Source organism: Taeniopygia guttata, chromosome 2 (assembly GCF_048771995.1).
Source record: "Taeniopygia guttata chromosome 2, bTaeGut7.mat, whole genome shotgun sequence".
NCBI classification, from domain to species: domain Eukaryota; kingdom Metazoa; phylum Chordata; class Aves; order Passeriformes; family Estrildidae; genus Taeniopygia; species Taeniopygia guttata.
The window spans coordinates 101,805,008-101,824,222 of NC_133026.1; the positions used below are offsets into that span (position 1 = coordinate 101,805,008).

At 37.3% G+C, this 19,215-nt stretch overlaps 1 long non-coding RNA gene across 1 annotated transcript in view; it reads left to right on the forward strand.

Moving 5' to 3' along the window:
• The first annotated feature begins 7,865 nt into the window (after positions 1 to 7,865).
• LOC140682399 (uncharacterized) overlaps positions 7,866 to 19,215 on the forward strand; it is a 33,048-nt gene continuing 21,698 nt past the window's right edge. The window contains exon 1 of the long non-coding RNA XR_012054080.1: positions 7,866 to 7,997. This is a non-coding gene — a long non-coding RNA (uncharacterized lncRNA). The remainder of the gene's footprint in view (positions 7,998 to 19,215) is intronic.

Here is a 19,215-nt window from a genome sequence, read left to right on the forward strand (position 1 = left end):
GCGAATCTCTGTCAAGTAAGAAAATGTTGTCTCTCCCTTCTCCCTTGCAGTGATCAGATGTGAGCATTACTGAGGAAATTTTTTTTCATGTTGAGGAACCAATCAGAAAGATTCTAAATCAGGGGAAACTTTTCATCAAAAATCCTTATTTTGTTTACAATACAAACAAAAAAAATATTAAAAGAATACTACTAAAGATCAGGCACCAAAAATTTTTAAGACACCTGGATTAAAACAATTCTGTAACATCAGGGCTATACCTCTGCCAGATTCAAAGATTCAGGTGAAAACAATGAATTGACAAAGCTCTTCCGAATATAATTTAATGAATTAAGTATAATAACCTTTGTGGTCAGAAGCATTGCAAATACAACGTAAGAGTTTCCTAGATTAGAGTTCCTTCTTTCTGCTTTGAAATAATCCATATTATTAAGGGAAGTAACTGCTTCTGTTACTGGAAATAACAGCTTAACATCTCTGAAATGCTTCAAAACCAGGGATGCACAGCTTATGAAACAGAGTGACTGGGGAAAAAAAGAATAAATCCAATTATTTTTATTTTCATGATTACACTAGTAGAAGGACAAGCCTATGCCTGATTTGTCTGCTTTAATGTTTTCACCAGTAGTGCTGCTCCTATTTGAACAGCAGTCCTGCTCCCAGTGAAGCCAGTAGCAGCAGTGCAGCTCCCTCAGCACTCAGGCTGCACTTCAGGATGCTAAGCACCCTGCTATCCTTGTCACAGCTCCCTGTTGTCCATGTTAATTTTGATATGTAGCCGTGCCAAATGAGGCAAAGATGATGGTGAAATGCCAGTGAGGCCTGTTTGTTCTCTTCATACAGAGAACACTAAAAGCTCCTGAGCCCTGCCAGTTCCCCATCGTGACTCACAGGAGCTGCTGCATTTTGGTGACTGAGGAACTGCCTGAAGTAGGTAACCAGCATGCAGTGCTTGTACAATGTCAGCATGAAAATATGGAGCACTAGGCATGGCTCTGTCCTAGGGCCATTCCCCAAACCATGGACATCTTGTTTGACAAAGAGCAGGTCATCTTCCTGGTAGGACTGACGCAGCTGGTGGCTTTGCATAATGATACAAAGACAGCCTGTGTAAACGTGGAACCAAAGAGGATGTCTGGGGAGACTTGGATACATGTAGAGTGGGCAGTATTCCTGCTATGGATTATGTTTTCTGTTAGCTGAAATTATCTGGAAACTTTTTGCATTATTTTGTCACCGGTTTGGGGAATGACAGTCTGAAATTTGTTATGAGGTTATTCAGCATAGGTGGTCTTTACAGTGCATTTAGCCTTAAGGGTGTGTCTGAAGATGCTCTTACAAGATAGCACAGAGGTAGATGTTAAAGACACCAAAAGGAAATAGCCTATTTTGTTCGTGCCTTTTTCTATGTCCAGTTTTGAACGTCGTGTGTTTGGCTCCGCTAACAGTCACTAAGTGCACCGGTAAAATAATAAATTTTAATTGGAAATTAAGCCTGACAGGAGTTGGGACGCAATGAAATTGTGAAGATGAATGACTTACTAAATTACTCAAACTGCCATGGCATGTCAATAATTCTGCTGATATTAAAAATAACGATTGTACAAGAAGGCAAGGTAAACAATATCACATATTTATAACCCTCATAGTGCCTGGCACGATTAAGTGAGAAAGCTGTCAGTCTGCGCATCACAAAAAAAGAAAAAACCAAGAATTACATATTATTTTTCCTCTCAAAACTTAGGAGTATTTTTGCCCACTTACAGGCACTTGCTTTCTTCAAAATTAGTGCTTAAATCTTCAGTCATCATAAGTTATGTTTTGATCTACCATTTTGACATAAATGTGCTGCAGCTTCTTTAATCTGTTGCAGCTCACTTGGCCACAAGACTTTCTTCACTAATAACAGAGCACCAGCTGTATTAGCTGCATCTGTCTTAGATAAATGTAAGTGAAAATGTTTCTTGTAGTCACTGAACATTTTAGGTTTTACTGAGAAGCAAACATTTTTGGGCTGCTCCTGATGCCTTTGAGAACAGCTTTTGTTTTTTGTTGGTTTTTTTTTTTTTTTTAATTCTCCTCTGTGATTCAGTTTCAAAGCAGAGACTTCAGGAGAAACAAAAGTCGGGGAAGGAAAGGAGTGGAAGAGTAGCAAAGAAAGAAAGGAAAGGTGCCGTTAAGAAAAACTTCAGCTTGTAACATAAGCACTAATGAAGTGGGATGCCATGAAAGGATGAAGGAATTTGAGACCCAGAATAAAGGGACTCAGAAAGAGATAAAACAATTGTGATTGACACAGAAAGGTGGAACTTACCAGTAGCTAACACAAAAAAGACATTTGGAATAAGAACAGTCTGCTTATACCTCTTGGTTCTTGCTGTCCAGCCCATTTGAGAAATATTAGTGGAGAAGGGCAGTCTACAAGACACAATGGAAGGTGTAGAGGGCTTTCATTATGTATATGCATGTAATGTGATTGTTGACCTCAATTGATGACACCTTTTTGAATTCACTGAGTTCTTCAGGTGAGACAAATCAGAAAATATATCAGTGGCATTATTTTCATTCTGTGCAGAATGAAAAAAAATATCAGTGCTTTCATGTGTAAGTATGTGTAGTACTTGTTTTATAGTGAATTACAGTCTATAAAATGCAAGCTATTTCAAAAACTTCCAGTAATTAATGTTATGGATATTACTCATACATAAATAAAAGAGTTTGCAGAAGACTGATTCAACATTAAAAGTGAAGTTTTAATGCATAGAGCATTAGAATGTTTTCAAATGCTTCAAATTGTGGGAAAATGGGGGTTTTTTCAGAAGTTACAATAAAGTGACTAGTAGCTTTATCAATTTAAGAAGTCTTCTTTGTGCTATTTACTGAGGTATTCTTGGAGTTTGTGTTATGTCATCCTCAGTAGCTGATTTGTTTGAAAAAGACATTTAATGCTTCTTGAGGCAAAAATATAAGTTTTAAGAAACACTAGTTCTGACCAATATTTTACTTGACACAGGACTTCTGGTTCTGAGAGACTGGTGTGAGTGGTGATGTTTTCATGATCACTGAACAGAGAGAGGTGAATGTGGTACTGTGTAGAAGAGAGTAGGACATTGTTGCATAAGGAGATCCAGGAAGGAAAGAGGCAACTTGCCAGTCCCAATTACAAATAACAAATCCCCCAATTTAGAGGAGAGATCAGTTCAAATCAGGAGGAAGACCCAAAGCATCCATGGGTTTCAGAGCATCTCATAAGGTAAACTCAAAAGCATTTATTTTCTCAACTTAAATTCCAGATATTTCTGACACATGGAATTTGAAGGGTATAAATTTGGTCTGCAAATCACTCAGTGCATGACTGGAGGGCTTGGGAATGTGCAGATGCTGCAGTAAAGAAGACTGGAAGACTATCACTTTTTTAATTAGAAAAAGAGAATGCTAGACTGCTAGACAAAAAAAAAAAATCTTTAGTTCAACAGTGTTAGTTTCAAACTAGGAGACTGAGAAACTCTAAGAGGGCTCAAAGCAGAGGCAATTTGCCTGAAAGCATGTGAAAGTGAACAGATTACTCTATTTGCACCAGTTTAACAAAAAAATGAGGTTAATTTTTAACTGGATAACTTTCCCCATAATCCAGTCTAGGAGTATGTGTTTATGTACAGCTACAGAAAGCAAGCATATTTAAATGGGAATAATTAAAATAGCTATTTGTATACATGACCTGCACAGACACTCTTGCCAAGATCATTTGCTCTGAAGATTATATTCCTGCTGTTTGAATGAAGATCTGATTTCATTTAGACAAACCTTTCACTGCTTTTTAATAACAGATGAGAGACAATGCTACACATTAACTGTATGGCTAAAATGTCACACATGCTGAACAGAAATCATTGTCAAAGCAAATGAGCATTTGGATGATACAATGATAAGAATAATGTAATTAAATTCATTTTCATACCACTGATTTTATCGCCCCATTTTCACACTGTTCCTTCTAGCCATATGCTTTGTTTCCATCCAAATCTGCTCATTAGGGAAGAGTGACTAACATTTGTTCCAGACAATGCCGAAATCAGGTCCTGGGCTTGTTGGAATAAGGTTTAATTCATTTGAAGAAATAGTAATGTAGTAAGAAAGAAGAGAGGGAGAAGCTGATATAAAATGGAAAAGCCCATGAACACAGCTGGGTAAAGAACTGGGGAGCTGAGGAGGCAGATGATCAAAAGGATTTGGAAGAAAAAAATAAAGTAGGGGAAAATGAAAAAGACATAAACAAGGATGAAAGGAAAAGAAGGAAAAAGGATAAGAAGGGGAGAATGAAAAGGAGCCTGTTAATGGTAGCTGGAGATAAAAGGGGAGAGGGAGGATAAGGCATAAAATGAGACAGAATTTAATTATGCATACTTTTCTTTAAATGGCCATCTAGCCTCTAGCTCTGTGGGCCAAGTGTCTGTTTCAGTTCGATTGGTGGAACAAGCTTGTTGTGTATGACAGCTTAAATATTTAGCAGCAGTGGTACACTGAAAGGAGCTCACTGTTTTTATGGAGGCACAAGGCAGGATGCAATGTTGGGGATCAGACTGCTAAAGGAGCAGGAACTCAAGTAGCAATACTCACCCCCAGGGCCATGCTGGCAGGATCTCACATGCATTCCTATGCCAGTGGGAAAGTGGCACTTGTGAAACTGAGAGCTCCTTTACTCTTTCCTGAGGGTGGAGATGTGTTTTGACTGTTTTGTTTGTCAGGACTCTCAGGGCCAAAGTACTTGGTCTAGTATTTCTTAGAGTTTTGTGTACCTGTTTCACTGTAGCACTCCATCAAGCTGTCTTATTTGCTGCAGCCCTTGTCTCTGCCTCTAAGTGCAAAGGCTTTCTGGCGTGATTTTGGCAACGTGGTTCCTTCCCCTCCCTCAAAATTAGGCATTAAGAGGGGAACCAAGGAATCATTCACTGATCAGAACTAGCTGGTTGTTGTTACGAGCTGGGCAAGTTAGGATTCAGCCTTTCTGAGTTTAGCATTTTTAGGATTGGAATCTTGCTGTTTTATTAAAACTAACAGCATGCAAAGGTTTTTCTAATGGCTAAGTTTATAAAAAGTTGTGTTTAGGGAAGTCCTGGAGATCACAGATGAAACTTTCATCTCCACTCTTAGATAAAGGGATCTGTCTTTATCCTCTTGCAGCAGTATGCTGGGGCTTGAAAGGAGCATCATACATTCCTGTAGGAATAGCTGGTCAGGGTGGGAACCACTGCCACACTAATACTGACCCCTCCATCTGAGGCCTTTTTGGGAACAAACCACAGAAGAGCCTCTGTGAGATGCATCTTCTCTTTGTCCCAAATGTTCTCAGGTCAGAAACTAAAAATAGTTTATTTTCTCCTGTTCTGCTCTTTCAGAAAGGAAGCACCATTGTCAGAAATGTTAAAAGAATTGCTCTAGAGTCATGATGACTCAGAGCATTGAACTGGTCTTCATGATAAGGATAATAAGATTTTACATTTTGAGGCCTGTTTTCCAGTTCAATCAACATCAACAGTCTTTGGATCTATTTTTCTTTTAATATCTCTGATACTGTTGCAGTACATTACTTTTTGATAGTGGCAGTGGGGGGATATCTTACTGTCTATTCCCACCATGTAAATAATGTGTATAAATGTGCAATGCATTTCATCTCTCCAAATGTGTGTAATTTACAATAGGACTAAACTTGCTAAACAGTGAGTTCATGACATGCTCTGGCCTCTTGGTCCCTCAGCAGCAAACCATAGTGCCTTTTCTGTCTATACAAACTTTCTTTATTTTGATTAGAAAAGTGAACAGAATCTGTTGGATATTTATGACTGGGTCTCACATGACAGTACAGGATGACCAGCAGTTTACACATAACCAGAAATGCCAATTTCCTTCTTTTGTCCAAAAGGCTGCTTTATGTAATGCTATATTAACTTTCTTTAAGGCTGTGAGATTTAAGGTTATTTCAGCTCTGCTTTTCATTAGCTTTCTTTCCCCCTTACTCTGTTGTCTCATTTTTCTCTCTCTTCACTTTTTGTAGCTCTGATTCTGTCTCCTTTAAGAAAAGGTTTCTAATAGCATCCCACTATTTCCTAAATGAGTTCAAGTCCATTTGGCTTAGAACCCAAGTGCCAGAAGGCCACTGCTAACATTTTTACCAGTCCTTGAGATCTCATCTGAACCTCTTCTGAATACATGCGCAAGGTGGGAGTTTAAAAGGTCACTTAGGGCTAGTGAGATAGTCACATTCTGTTAGAATTCAGTGCATATACTACTACCCATTTCACAGCAAGTTGGTCCTGCTTTGGAACTAAGCGAAAACCACAGAGAAAAGATAGAAGCCACCTATTGTCCTGAATGTTGAGGTGTGTAAAATGCTGGTGACTTTCTACACTTTTACGGAGGTGCTATCTTTTATGTTTCTGCATGCTTGGTATATTCTTACATACGTGTATAGTCATAACATCTGACTTGACATGCACCCCTTTTCATGTATATTTGGGGAAAATAAATATGTCTGCAGGTGGGGGAGAATCAAATCTAACCAACAAAAAGGTTGAGTTATTTCGGCTGCTGGAAAAATAATTAGCAGCTGTCCTTTTTCTGCTACTGAGAGGCAATCCAATAAAAGAATGCTCATATGACATATAATATACATATAAGAAACTTGCATCCAAAGCACTTTTATGGACATTATGGCTATTAAGCCTATAGGTTTGCTCTTTCACTTAAAAAAAAAAAAACAACATGAAGAAAAGACAAGCAAAGGGGACACAGAATGTTAACCTGCCCTCAGAGCCAAGTCTAATTTTTGTATTTAAGCAAAACCTCTCAAGGGACTTCAAAGAAAGCTTTACCAAGTCATCTAGAGAAACAACTAAATTGAGTCAGAAAAAAGGGAATCATCACACCTGCAGTTCCTGCTTTTATCAGTATTTAATCTCTAGACATTTTGTGGAGAAAGAACTGGAACCCAAATTCTCTGCAGGTTTAAAAGTTACCAACCACTTGCCTATACAGTGATCCTTTTATTTTTTTCTTTCTATTTTTACAAGCAATTTTACCACAGGGATTTAGAGATTTTTCTTTTATTCTATAAACCCTGGAAGTAGACATTTCAACTATTCATTAGTTTTCCTCAAAAAACAAATACTTTTCCATAAATTGACTGTTTTAAGTAAAAGCTGTTTTGGTGTTTGATTCTTTCCACTAGCTTCCTTATTTGTAATACCAGCATGGCTACATTTTAAAGATCATAAACACTTATTGTTCTACTTCAAGAAGGAGAATAGAAAATTATTCTTTTTACTTCAGTCAATAAGATAATGTTCAAAATGACTCACACATTTCAAATTCAGATTTTTAGGGGTTTATGTTTGTTTTGTAACAAGTAAAAAACAAGTCTTAATAGACCTAAAAATGTGAGTTCAGATGTGTTATTAAATCATATATTAATGTGAAAGAATATGGTGAAAATGTTATTCAGAACCAAGATGTAGGCTGTCTTGTCCTCCAAAATCTACAGCCAACATTTAATCAAATTTCGAAACATTTACAGAAGCAAACATATTCAGTGATCTGTGTTACCATCAGCCTGTGGTAAGCAAACATGAAGAAGGAAATCATAGGCTGTTAAGAGCCTGTGAGAGCTTGCTTAGAGGTTGATGTCACTAATATGTTTCCGAGGAGAACTAAGGCAACATCTGCATTTCCAGAAATGGTAAAATAGTTTTAAAGCCATTTGGGTTTCATTCTGCTCTTAAAGCCGTGCTATGTCTTGAATGGAGCACAACACTGGAGAAATACTTTTTTTATATAACTATTTTTAGTACAGAGGATGGAGTTACATCCTTCTTTGTTCTCCTTATAAAATCTTAGGATTGTTGTAGCTGCTTCAGCCAGCTATTGGCTTAGCTGGCTTCTGCTCCAGCCATCATGGAAGGAGTGCAAGTAGGGATGCTGTCAGTCAAGAAGGCAGTGAAATGGTGAGTTTGAGCCTCTGTGTCTATTAAGCAGTAACAAGTAAATAATCTCCCTTTGAATGATTAAGACTGATTTAGCACTCACTATGACACATTTTCTCAAAAATTGCAGGATTATTACAAGGAAGGAGAAAAATATAGGGCTATGTCTGCTAAGAAGTTACTCAGAACTTAGATGCTTTTCATTCCCAAATTCTGCAAATATTCTTTGCAATATCAATAAAAAAGACAAGCTTTGATATGCTTTTTCAGTAGAATACTATTTGTAGTTACATAAACATAACTGCTTCTGTTGAGTTATAAATGCCAGCTATCTGCTCAATAGGTGGATCATTTTGGCAGCTGAATGTGAGTTAAACTGGACTGCTTCATGTGTCTTTGCTGACTCAGTTCTGAAGCATGCCAAATTTCATTAACAGGTACCCAAAAAATTAATCTGATTTTTTCATTCTTTTCACTATTATGAAAAATTCATTGTCTCTGTGTAGTGGCAGTCTGCTTTAAAAAATGGAGATGGTGAAGTTAAAAGTTATTTAGTCATGAGTGAAAAGCAAAAGTAAAAAAAAAAATTGCACAGAGAAATTGCTTTGCAAAATTGATGTAACTGTACATATTTAAAATTGTACACAAATTTTACGTAGTAAATCATTTAGCACATTGTTTCATTTGCTGCATCCAGCTTCTTACTCAGGTCTCTTCTTGTTCCCAGATAAGCTTTCAGGAATAATAAATACCCCTTAAGGGAAAATGTTTTAAAGCAAATAACAACTGCCAAATAATTTATCACATGTAACCACTGGTCTCCATCCTTAATTACTAGCATTTCATTCCAGTGCTTGTTTAAGAGAAGTTAAGCTTAATGTATGTTCTCTGTATTTTTTTTTTTTTTGCGGGGGGGGAGAGTTCTTTTCATCATGTATTCAGAGTTTGAACCAGACTGTCCCTTTTTTGTGAACAAAAGCATTTCAGTGGGACTTTGCCTATGGGACCCTGTGGCAGAGAGAATCCTATTTTATTCTTGGCATGAGACATACAAAAGAAGTCCTTATTTGATTCAGGTTCAATAAACAATGGTGCTTATTGGTACTTATTTGCATGGGGTAAGCTCTATGCTTAACTTTTGGCTAGTTCAAGTTTTGCCTTCTGTTCAATATTTATTTCTTTAATTTATTTAGTGCAGCGCTATTTGGATGGTGTTTTTCTGAGAACTGAAACAGAATTAATAGTCTGACTCCTTGTGGTTTCACTGAACTTTTTTCAAGGTCATAGCAGTTTACTAAGACTTGCCTGTAAGATTCAAGTTACCAAGAATTCATTCCAATTTTAAAATGGTTTGGCTTTGAAGAAAAAAGAGGGAGGAAAAACCCCATGCATTTTCATCTAGTTTATTTCACTGAGATATTGAATAACAAAAGATAACATTCTGCATTCATCAAACAGATAAAATTCCTCTGATGTAATGGGTTTGTGTAAGCAAATGTCTTCTAGGTTTTGGTGTGTATGAGGAAAGAAGTTTTAAAGGGGTAATTTCAAATGGTGTTATAAATCAGTCTTGATTACACAAAAATAAAATATGTGATCCTTTACTTGCAGTTTATTCTCTTAAAGTCACATCGTCCTCTGGAGTCACAGAGCAGAAGATGAACAGGAGTGATCCTGACCATTTGTACTGCTGATGTGTTTAGCTCACTTTGTTAGCTCTTTAACCAATAGGTGATACTGAAAGCTGGGCTCTGCAGCGGTCTGAGCACTACACATGGCTTAAGGTGGATACGGCTCCCAGGACAGATTTAGACAGGACTTAGTCTGTAGCATGTAGGGAACATGCTGACTGTCATGTCATCTAGGTGGGAAATGGAAAGGACAACATCTCTGTTTCTGCCTAGGCTACTTGAATCTTGCTGTGATGCAAGTGTGACACTACCAATTCAGAAAGACAGTGACTGACCTCAGCTACTATACACCAGCACACGGCCACACAACAAGAACTCCATCGCCAAGAGATGCCTGAAAACGCTTGCGGCCTCTTGCCCTTGACTTGCTCCCACTGATCCCTTGTTCGTTGATCTGAATTTCTGATCTTGGAAGTCATGAAATGAAACTTGTGTTCTCTTTGGGGTTGCAAAAGGGCTCCTGGCTACCTGTGAGCTCTTACACACATACCTGGGTTTGCCTTAGGTGTGGGTATACAGCTGATCAGGTGGTTTGTGCCTGCTTAGCAGTCTAAATGTGAGTACAAATTTTAACAAGGGCAGGGACTAAACTGACAAAAACCCATCATTTTCATCATTTAAGAGGACTAGACAGAAAACTTCTTTTTAACACAGAGGTGGCAATATAGCCCTCATTTGAGTGGCTTGCACATGGAATAATAAAACACAAAACATTGCCTAGTCTCTGTGGTGGAGCTGTAGAGGGGAAGGGTACTTCTTAATTTGTCCCCTGAAGCAGCAAGATCTATAATCAGGTAGTAAAATGTTTTTCTGAATAAAAACTAGTACATTTCATTCAAAGTATATAATAAGATAAAGCTATTTGAAAACTGGTTACACCATAATGAGCGTGCTTTATGTTCAAAGCAGAGGGAGCAGGGCTGCATTTTAATCAGCACTGAAGTTAGATTAGTGGATTTTTTTTTTCTCTGAATGTAGATATTTCTAAAAATAAAGGAGTAGTTTGCGGTTTTTTTTAAGGAAAACCATCTTAGCAACATTTTTTACATATAAATATGGGAAAAGGCAGTGGATGTGCCAAGGAATATATTAGAATTGAAGCAGTAATAAGTTTTAGTATCTATAGATATATTAATTAATTTTCATTTGCTTGTATCTCATACTATACGTTTCCTTAAATAGCTTGAGGATTTATCTAAAGTGGTTGTTCCAAATTTCCTCATCTATTTTCACCAACAAATTCTATAGCAAATATAGGATTATGCTGCTATAATGAGTAAAAAAAAAAAAAAAAAAAATCACTGGCTGGGCTCAAATATATTTGAAATAAGTCCAGTGTCTGTCTTTTCTTTATCACAATATCTTTATCACATACTGCAGATACTAATTTCAGAAAAGAAATCATTAAAATACAAGTAAAAAATTAAAAATATGTAAGAAATTAGATTAAAGTAGCTAAAGAATTTCATAGAACTGCAAGAAAAAGATTGTGTTTTGCTTTGTTTTTCTAGACTGTAGGGGAGACATTATCCACAGAATCATAAGAAATAAAGCCAATATAACCTAGATTTATTCCTAAGAGAAGGCTATGTTAGGAAATTACAAGATAATCAAATCTCCACTATAAACAAATAGGAACATTCTAGGCACAGTTTTGTAAAGAACCAAGGGGCAATATTGACAGCATAAGGTTTTACTGGGGAAATGAGTGCAAATCTCTGGAGGACTAGAAGAATTCAATGCTAACTGCTGTGAACAGTGAAGGTTTTCCTTAGAGAAAAACACCACTGAGAAATTATGATTAGCTGTTTCCTAATGTAAGTTTGAAAAAATTAATGCAAAAAACAAAAGAAGGTAGTGTGGTAGTAGAAGGTTTCTTGAATGACTTATTGTCCAATTTTAAAGCACTGACAGAAATTAGTAGAAAATTCATATTCAGTATTGCTTACCTCTGTTGTTTATTGCTTACTTTTATAGCTACTTCCTCTACTTACATAAGCAGAGCAATTTATACCCTTCTGGCATTTATAGATTTAAGTTCTCTCATTCCCAATTATTCATTCTTTAGAGACTGAAAATCAGCAGGCATTGTGGGCAGTCTCAGAATAGTATCAGGCACAATTGCATGAAGTGTAATTTGAAGTAGGACCCAGGCCTTGGAGTGTGAACAGAGCTTGCTTGTGTCCTATCTGAAAAAAAAAAAAAAAAAAAAGTATATATATTTAAACCATAAAAATAGCTAACAAACCCTACAGATAGCTAATAAGCCCTGCAGATAATTAATAAATCCTACAGGTAGCTAACAGGCATCACAAGTGTTGCCCATTGATCACAGAAGGAATCAGCATCTGGCAGTTCTGGCTGTTTGTTATGCAGCTCGAAGTGCACGTTGCTCTCTGGAACTTCCATGCCCACAAAAGCTGGAGGAAAAATTCTGCCTCTCCCAGTGCCGGGACTGCAGCTCAGATTCCTGCTCCTGATGGTGGAGGCTGTTCCCACCAGAATCTGCAGCAGAGGAGAGAGTGTTTGTAGTTGATGACCCTGCTATTAATTGATCCAAGTGCTAGCTTGCTGACCTTCAGGCATATAGTCATATTATCCACGAAGCCTGACTTTTACCCTGCACTAACTGTGGGATTTCTGGAGGCAAGGTTTTGAGGAAAATTCCTGTGAGTTGATGTTTATTGATGTTTGCTGTGAAATATCACACAAACTGTGTTTGATAGACACATTTTTATAGATCTTGAATTAAAGTGAAATACCACACTTAAAAATGAAGTGTTTTGCTTGTTGTTCTATCCTGGTAAGCAGAGGATTAAATGCATTAAATGTATTTTTTGGGTTGTAGGTCCAATTTGCATCGAGAATCCTGCCGTATTAACTATTATTCAACTTTGTGTGCAGACAGTTCATGGGAGCTGTGTGGAACAAGTCTGTATGGAACTGTGCAGAGCCATATTTAATCTTAAAACAAAAAGGTGCAAAACATTTGCTAATGTAATACCAGTGATACTTAAACAAATGTAAATGTTTGCAATGCAGTGCATAAACCTTATGTGTATGATACACCATCACCACATTTTAAAAGATGAGTGACTATTCAAGAGAAGGCAAATTTCTACCAACCAAAAAAAAATATTATAGAATCATTGAACAGTAGGAGTTGGAAGGAACCTTTAAAGGTCATCTAGTCCAGCTCCCTTGCCATGGAGGGGAGCATCTTCATCTATATCAGGTTGCTCAGAACCCCATCCAACTTGGGGGATGTTTTCAGGGATGGGACATCTGCCATCTCTCTGGGCAACCTATTCCTGTGTTTTACCACCCTCACTGTTAAAACAGGCTGAGTGGTGACTATCCCAAGGAAAAAAATCCATGTACTTGATTTTTGAATGTCGATAATTTTCTACTTCTCTACTCAAATCAATCAAAGCAAAATAAGTCAATGATTAAATTTGCAGGATGGTCAATTGATCAGTACACTTTTAATACACTACATTTAATAACCACATGGCTTTCAAAGCATGCTAAAATTTCCTGATTTCAGTACATAAGCACTATTAAAAAACTATAATATCATAGGAGGCTTTTCTACATTTCTTTCTTCCAAATTTATAGAAACTGTCTCAAGTCTTCATCTGTCTAAAAATATCTACAATCAACTTTAATTTTATTTGTTGGATATGTGCTACACTTTTCATATCAGTTTAATAATCCTAATTTTCCTACTAATCAGCACTGCATGCTTTAAAGAGGCATTCCTACCATCTACTTCATGCAGTACAGAGCATGTTGAGTAGTGCAGTCAAGCCTTCCTATATTAGAGATATCACCAGACAGTGATTCAGGTCACCTGCAGCTAAAAATATACAGTGTGAATCTCTTACTGGAGGTCTTAGAAATAATCTGACTTAAGTTGTAAATTAGTTTTCTTCCAAAGGGCCTTTTCTATCACCAGCATTCGGTTCACAGTTCAGAAAGGAATTGCCTTTACACCCTCAAGCACAAGTAACAGCACTGAAAAGTGACAGAACACATACGGATGACTAAAGCAAATCCTTTTGGCTATTGCAGCTGATCTTGTGTACATGTATGCCTGGAAATACTTGCTTTCCTATTGAACATGAATCCTTTGTCTCAATCATATTAGTAAATCAAATGCCCTTTGAATGATGTGAATATTACTTCAAATGCCTCATTTTTTTTAAGGTATAATTTTAAATATTAAATTTCTTTTCATCTCACTCTGTTGTGTTTCTGGTTTGGCCATGCCTGCAAGATCCTCCTGGAACAGATAATATGTAATTTCATATGCTCTATAAATTGATTATGAGATCAGAACACAACCTAAAGCCATTGGCAAAAATCTAATGAACCTTCATGAGAGGCCATCGGTTTTTAAATATTTTGTAAGCTGGTATTAAAAGTCATTGATCTCCGTAGAGATGCCTCTGGGTCCCTGCTTTTGTGAAAATGCTCAGGCCTTTGTAATCTCAGCCATTTGCTTCCCACCTCCCTGATGTTTCTTAGCTATTTTATTTTGTTTTACTTTATTAACTGTCCTGTATTTGAAAGATCATGACACAATAATCCATCATGTCTAAAGTTAACTACAGGTTTGTGAAAATCCAAATATGTTAAATCTGCTGGCTCTGTCTATACCAACAGTTATTTCATTAAATACTATGATTTGTCTGAGATGATTTACCTTTCACAAATCCACAATGACTCATGCTTATTAAATTGTTCTCTTCCAAACTGAGTGAATATTTAAGATAGGCAAAAATAGCATCTTAAAAGTTCTGCTACCATTGGATCAGGCTTTGACATACTTAAACTGACTACTAAGTATCTTCCTTCACTAAATTCCAGTGGGGATTTCTTTTTCAAAGTAAGTTATTATTAAGCCTGCATAAAGGTGGCAGAATCTTTCTCATGGATGTTTTTCTTAAGATTTACTATGGTGTTAATCACTACAATTTCTGAAACTGATCCATTTATGATCTAAGTTACTTTTCTTTCTTCTCAGCTGGTGAGACATTTTTAAGTGCTTATTCATGATATTTGAAAGCTCTAGCTATCTAAGACATATTATTTGCTGTTCACAAAGACAAGGCATTGGATACTTTTGTACCTATCTATGGAGGAGACAGAAAAACTTTAAAGCCCTGGGAAGACTAACTGTAAGAAACTGATGAAACATGTTGAAGAGTATTTATTTTACCGTCTCTCTTGATGATTTCAAAATGTACCTGTTTTTAAAACTACATTTATTTTAGTATAACTATCCTAAACTCTCCTTTAAAAAAAAAAAAAACAAAAAAAACCTGCTGATTCTTAGTTGATTTTTAAAAAATAATTATTTTACTTGCCACATGTGTTTCATATGCTGTCCAAGTTAGGCAAAGGTTAGCAATGTATGTGAAATCAGTGCAAGACTTTTATCACTGTTGTTGTTAAGTCCTTTTTATAACGTGTTTGCTTCTTCCCCTGCTCTGCTGGGTGAGTTAAGAACTTTTATTTAGTGCAGCCAGTTTTGTTGCCTGCAACAAACCTGGAAATGAAACTCAAGATAATTTTAGTAAGGAAGTAATATAAAAGGGGGTCTTTATTTGAAAGCCTTCAGAGGCAGTTAGGGAAAGAGGTCCACAGAAGCCCAGCCCCACCCCCCCGCCCCCCCACCAGGAGTGAGTAGAAAGTTACAAATATATATGTGAAGAATACAGAGAACATATAAAACAAAAAAAGGCAAAACCCAAAAGGCATCAGTTTTATGTAAGCTGTACAAGAACAAGAGGGCAGAGCTGGAGTGGAAAGTGAGATAGCATCAGTTAGTCTCTGAGACAATGAAAATTATTATCTTATAAATGAAAGAAGTTATGTTGGAAGAATGAATCCAAGAACAAAGAGTACAAAAATAAAGAGCAGGAAGGTGAGGTGACTACAGTACAAATGAAATCTTAATGATTTGAATTAATTCTTGTTTGTTCCAACATGCTGCACTGTTCTAATGATGAAGTTGCCAAAAATCTGGAATTGTTTTCAAAAGCCTGGGAAGCATCTCTAATTTGTGCATTGAAACATAAAAGAGCCTGTCCCTGGCACATGTAGAGACCAGAGACTTCCACTTCCAATGAGTTTCTCATATTTATGAATATATCTTCTAAAGAACAATATTCGCTCCATTAATTTCCATGTCAACACCACTCAGTAGTTCATTGAATTTAACTAGGAAAGCCAACAGCAACTCCTGCCTCCTGTTTCCTCCTTCCCCAACATTCTCAGGTCTTTTTTTCTTGTGCAACTGAGTACTACAGAAACAATCTTTCCTAAGGTATTTCAGTTTCAAGGGACAATGCTATATTAAAGCCATTCTGCTTATAGAACATTTTCTTTCTTATTGAAAATGTCTTAGGTGAAATACACCATGACAACAAATGTTTTCAAGAAACAAATTCCCCCAAAACAAATGAAATGAGCATTTACTGTTATGGTGGTACTATCAGAGTTTCCATAATAACGCCATTGAAGGTCATGTAAACTTTCATATTTCTCATTTCATGTTTCATCTAGTTCTACACCTATGTGTGTGTAAATTTGATATATTGTAGAAGTAGAGGCCTGGGAAGATTTATGTCATATGATTGCTTTCATGGAGTTATCCAGTACCACCTTCAACAAAGGTGGCATCGTTAACTAAGAGATCTCACAGAGCCTAATTTTTAGGAAAGATCCTTTTCTTAGCTAGAAATCCAATTTTCATCCTGCCTTCATAAATTGTTAAGTTTCTTCCTCTTAGGTAAGTTCAATCCTTTAGTTTAAGAATCTCTCTTTTCTCTTTGGTATCTATCCTTACAATAAAAGCACAGACAGCAACAAGGTGTGCTTGCCACAGCTTCTATGCTTTCTTCATAAGAAAAGATCTCCTTTCGTGGTGTGATTTCATTTTTTTTTTTTTCTGTGTTCCTTGTTCCTCTTAATCCTTTGGTCTCTTAGATTTCACACTGGTGCCTCTATATTCCTCCCCCCCTTCAGCTCATCTCTACATCCTCCACCTCTTCACCCTTCTGCCTCACACCACTTTCAAAAGCTACCTGCACATCCACTTTCTTCCTCACCTGCCATTGCAATATTAGGCTTTGAGCAGCAGCTGGCAGCCTGTTCCTCAGCTTAATTAAAGGTCACAGGAAATACCTGTATTTGGGACCTCAGTACTCTAGCTGCACTTGGAAAAGTGAGAGAAATTTTTTGATACGATTCAGTGCTGATGATGACTCTCAAAGTGGCTGCCAGGATCCATACACAACAACACCCCACAGAAATAATATATTTTCACTATTAAAAGGTAAAATGCATGGAACAAGAAAAAAAAAAAAAAAAACCAAACCTATTGCATGTGCTTTGCTATGTGAAACTAGGTCTTAAAGAATAACAAGTAATTGTCATTTTGTTTTCATGAACTAAACTTAGTTTTGCACCAGTGGCTCATAAAACCTATGCCAAGTAAGATGTCCTCAGAATTAAGGAGGAAGGAAAGAAGTCTCTGGTTTGGGAGGACAACACATCTATTCTCTCTCAAAAACATCTGAGAAACAAAAGATTCACCCTCTTCTGTTTAAAATCACTTTCCAGCTGGATCAGTTCTAAGTGTCACACATTCCAAATGTGTTTCATATACTTGGACAGTAGTGCTTTAATGTCATGAATCCTTCTGAATCATCTCTTCCAGCAGTACACCCAGAACTATCTTTCCCAGCAGGCTGAGAGCAGCCCAGTCTGGATTTGGGTTGCCCTAGCACACACACATGCAAATGCTGCTGTGGTGAGAACTGTACAGCAACAGGAAATTCTGCAGGAAACGTGAATGGCATAGGAAAATCCTGTCCAGCACTGAGTATCACAAACAGCAAATTAAGAGATGCTTACAGATATAATATCTGTGAACCAAAGAGGGGAAATTGTAGTAATCACACATTGTGTTTGAATAGTACTTTGTATTGTGAGAAAGCTTAGCATAATGTGGTATATAACTACATTGCAGCAGGCCTGTCATTTGGAAAGTGGGAGGGAAAGAGTTTATCCTCTCCTCCAATCCGTCCCTCATTTGACTTTCTCTTTGTAAAGTCATTTCAATAGCAAGCAAAATCTCACAGTGCAGTGAGCATGAATATAATCAGCTTTCAATGCCCTCACTTCCACTGGATTTTAAACAGCAGATTCCCCTGAGCACAGCAGAGTTTGATCAGAGTGCTTTTCTGAAATGGGGGCTCTGTTGTTGATGTTCAAAGAAAAACACAGTTCTTCAGGTGTCTACATCCCCTGCGTGACTGAGACATTCTGCTGGACTTGTCAGTCCTTGCAAGGATGAGGGTCTTCCACAGGGGTGGGAAAACTCAGGACTGTGCTGTGTACCCTTGAGGGACTGATGAGCTGTATGCAAGAGGGAGCTGCACAGAGTGATGTTCACTGAAGTACAAGCAGCTGTTGCCACCCAGCAGTCCTGGCACGGAACAGGAGTTGACAATCCAGGAAGTCTGCCTCCACAGATGCAAAGTTTCACATACTTTAATCTTTTCATGCAGATTTTATAAAATAAGAAGTATTAAAAGAAAAAGGCAACAATTGGAAGCTCCAGAAATAGTTTATATTAAAAAAACCCTCCTATTTTGTGTTACGTGAGCAAAGTTTGTGCTGGATTTCAGTTGCCAAAGAGCATATGAGCTGCCTGTGAAATGTCCAACATTCTCATCTGGAAAACTTTTAGATTTTATTCCTTTATTTGGCTTGAAACAAAGCTTTTCTTGCTTTTGTTAAATCTTTAACTGAGGTCTGGACCACAGGAAAAGTAAAAGGCAACATGCTGGCTAGAGGACATCATTTTATATTTTAGAAGAAGGATTTGGAGTGAAAACAGATGAAAGCTGTGGGGGCCCTGGTCAGATGGCAGTCAAAAAATCTCCAGGAGCCAGAAGGAACAGAGTCCAACATATTTGAATCCTGGGTCAGAAGAAATCAATGATCAGCTGAAACTGGGGATAATGCAAGGAAAAATAAAGAAACTGACGTTCCTTGAGGTATTGCTTCAGCACTTTGTATAGTGAATAAAGGAAAAATACCATCGAGAGGAGATTCTCAGAATTCTGGCATCAAGAATTTCTGTGTGTTTGCATTAACCACCGTCACTCTGGTGCTATTTCTAAATAGAACAGAAGCTGCAGAGGAACAGAAAGCAAAAGATGACCCAGAACAAACAGGAAGACATAGAAAACCTGGAGAGAGAAGACTAAAGAGTTTTCTGGAAATCTAGTCCATGCTCAGCCCCAAATGGAGGAGGGGACTGACATCCACTGGATGAAGTAATCAGTCAGGGCAAAGGAAGAATTCAATATGAAGAGGGCCATATAAAGGATCTGTTAGTAGAGGTCGTTGTTTTTGTGAAAGCTAATGAGTCAATTAACATACAGCAACTCCAAACGTGCTGCCTCTGAAGCATCCCAAGCCCTTCTTTAGAAAAGTCACAGAGGTCACAATTTGCAAAGGAACGTTTT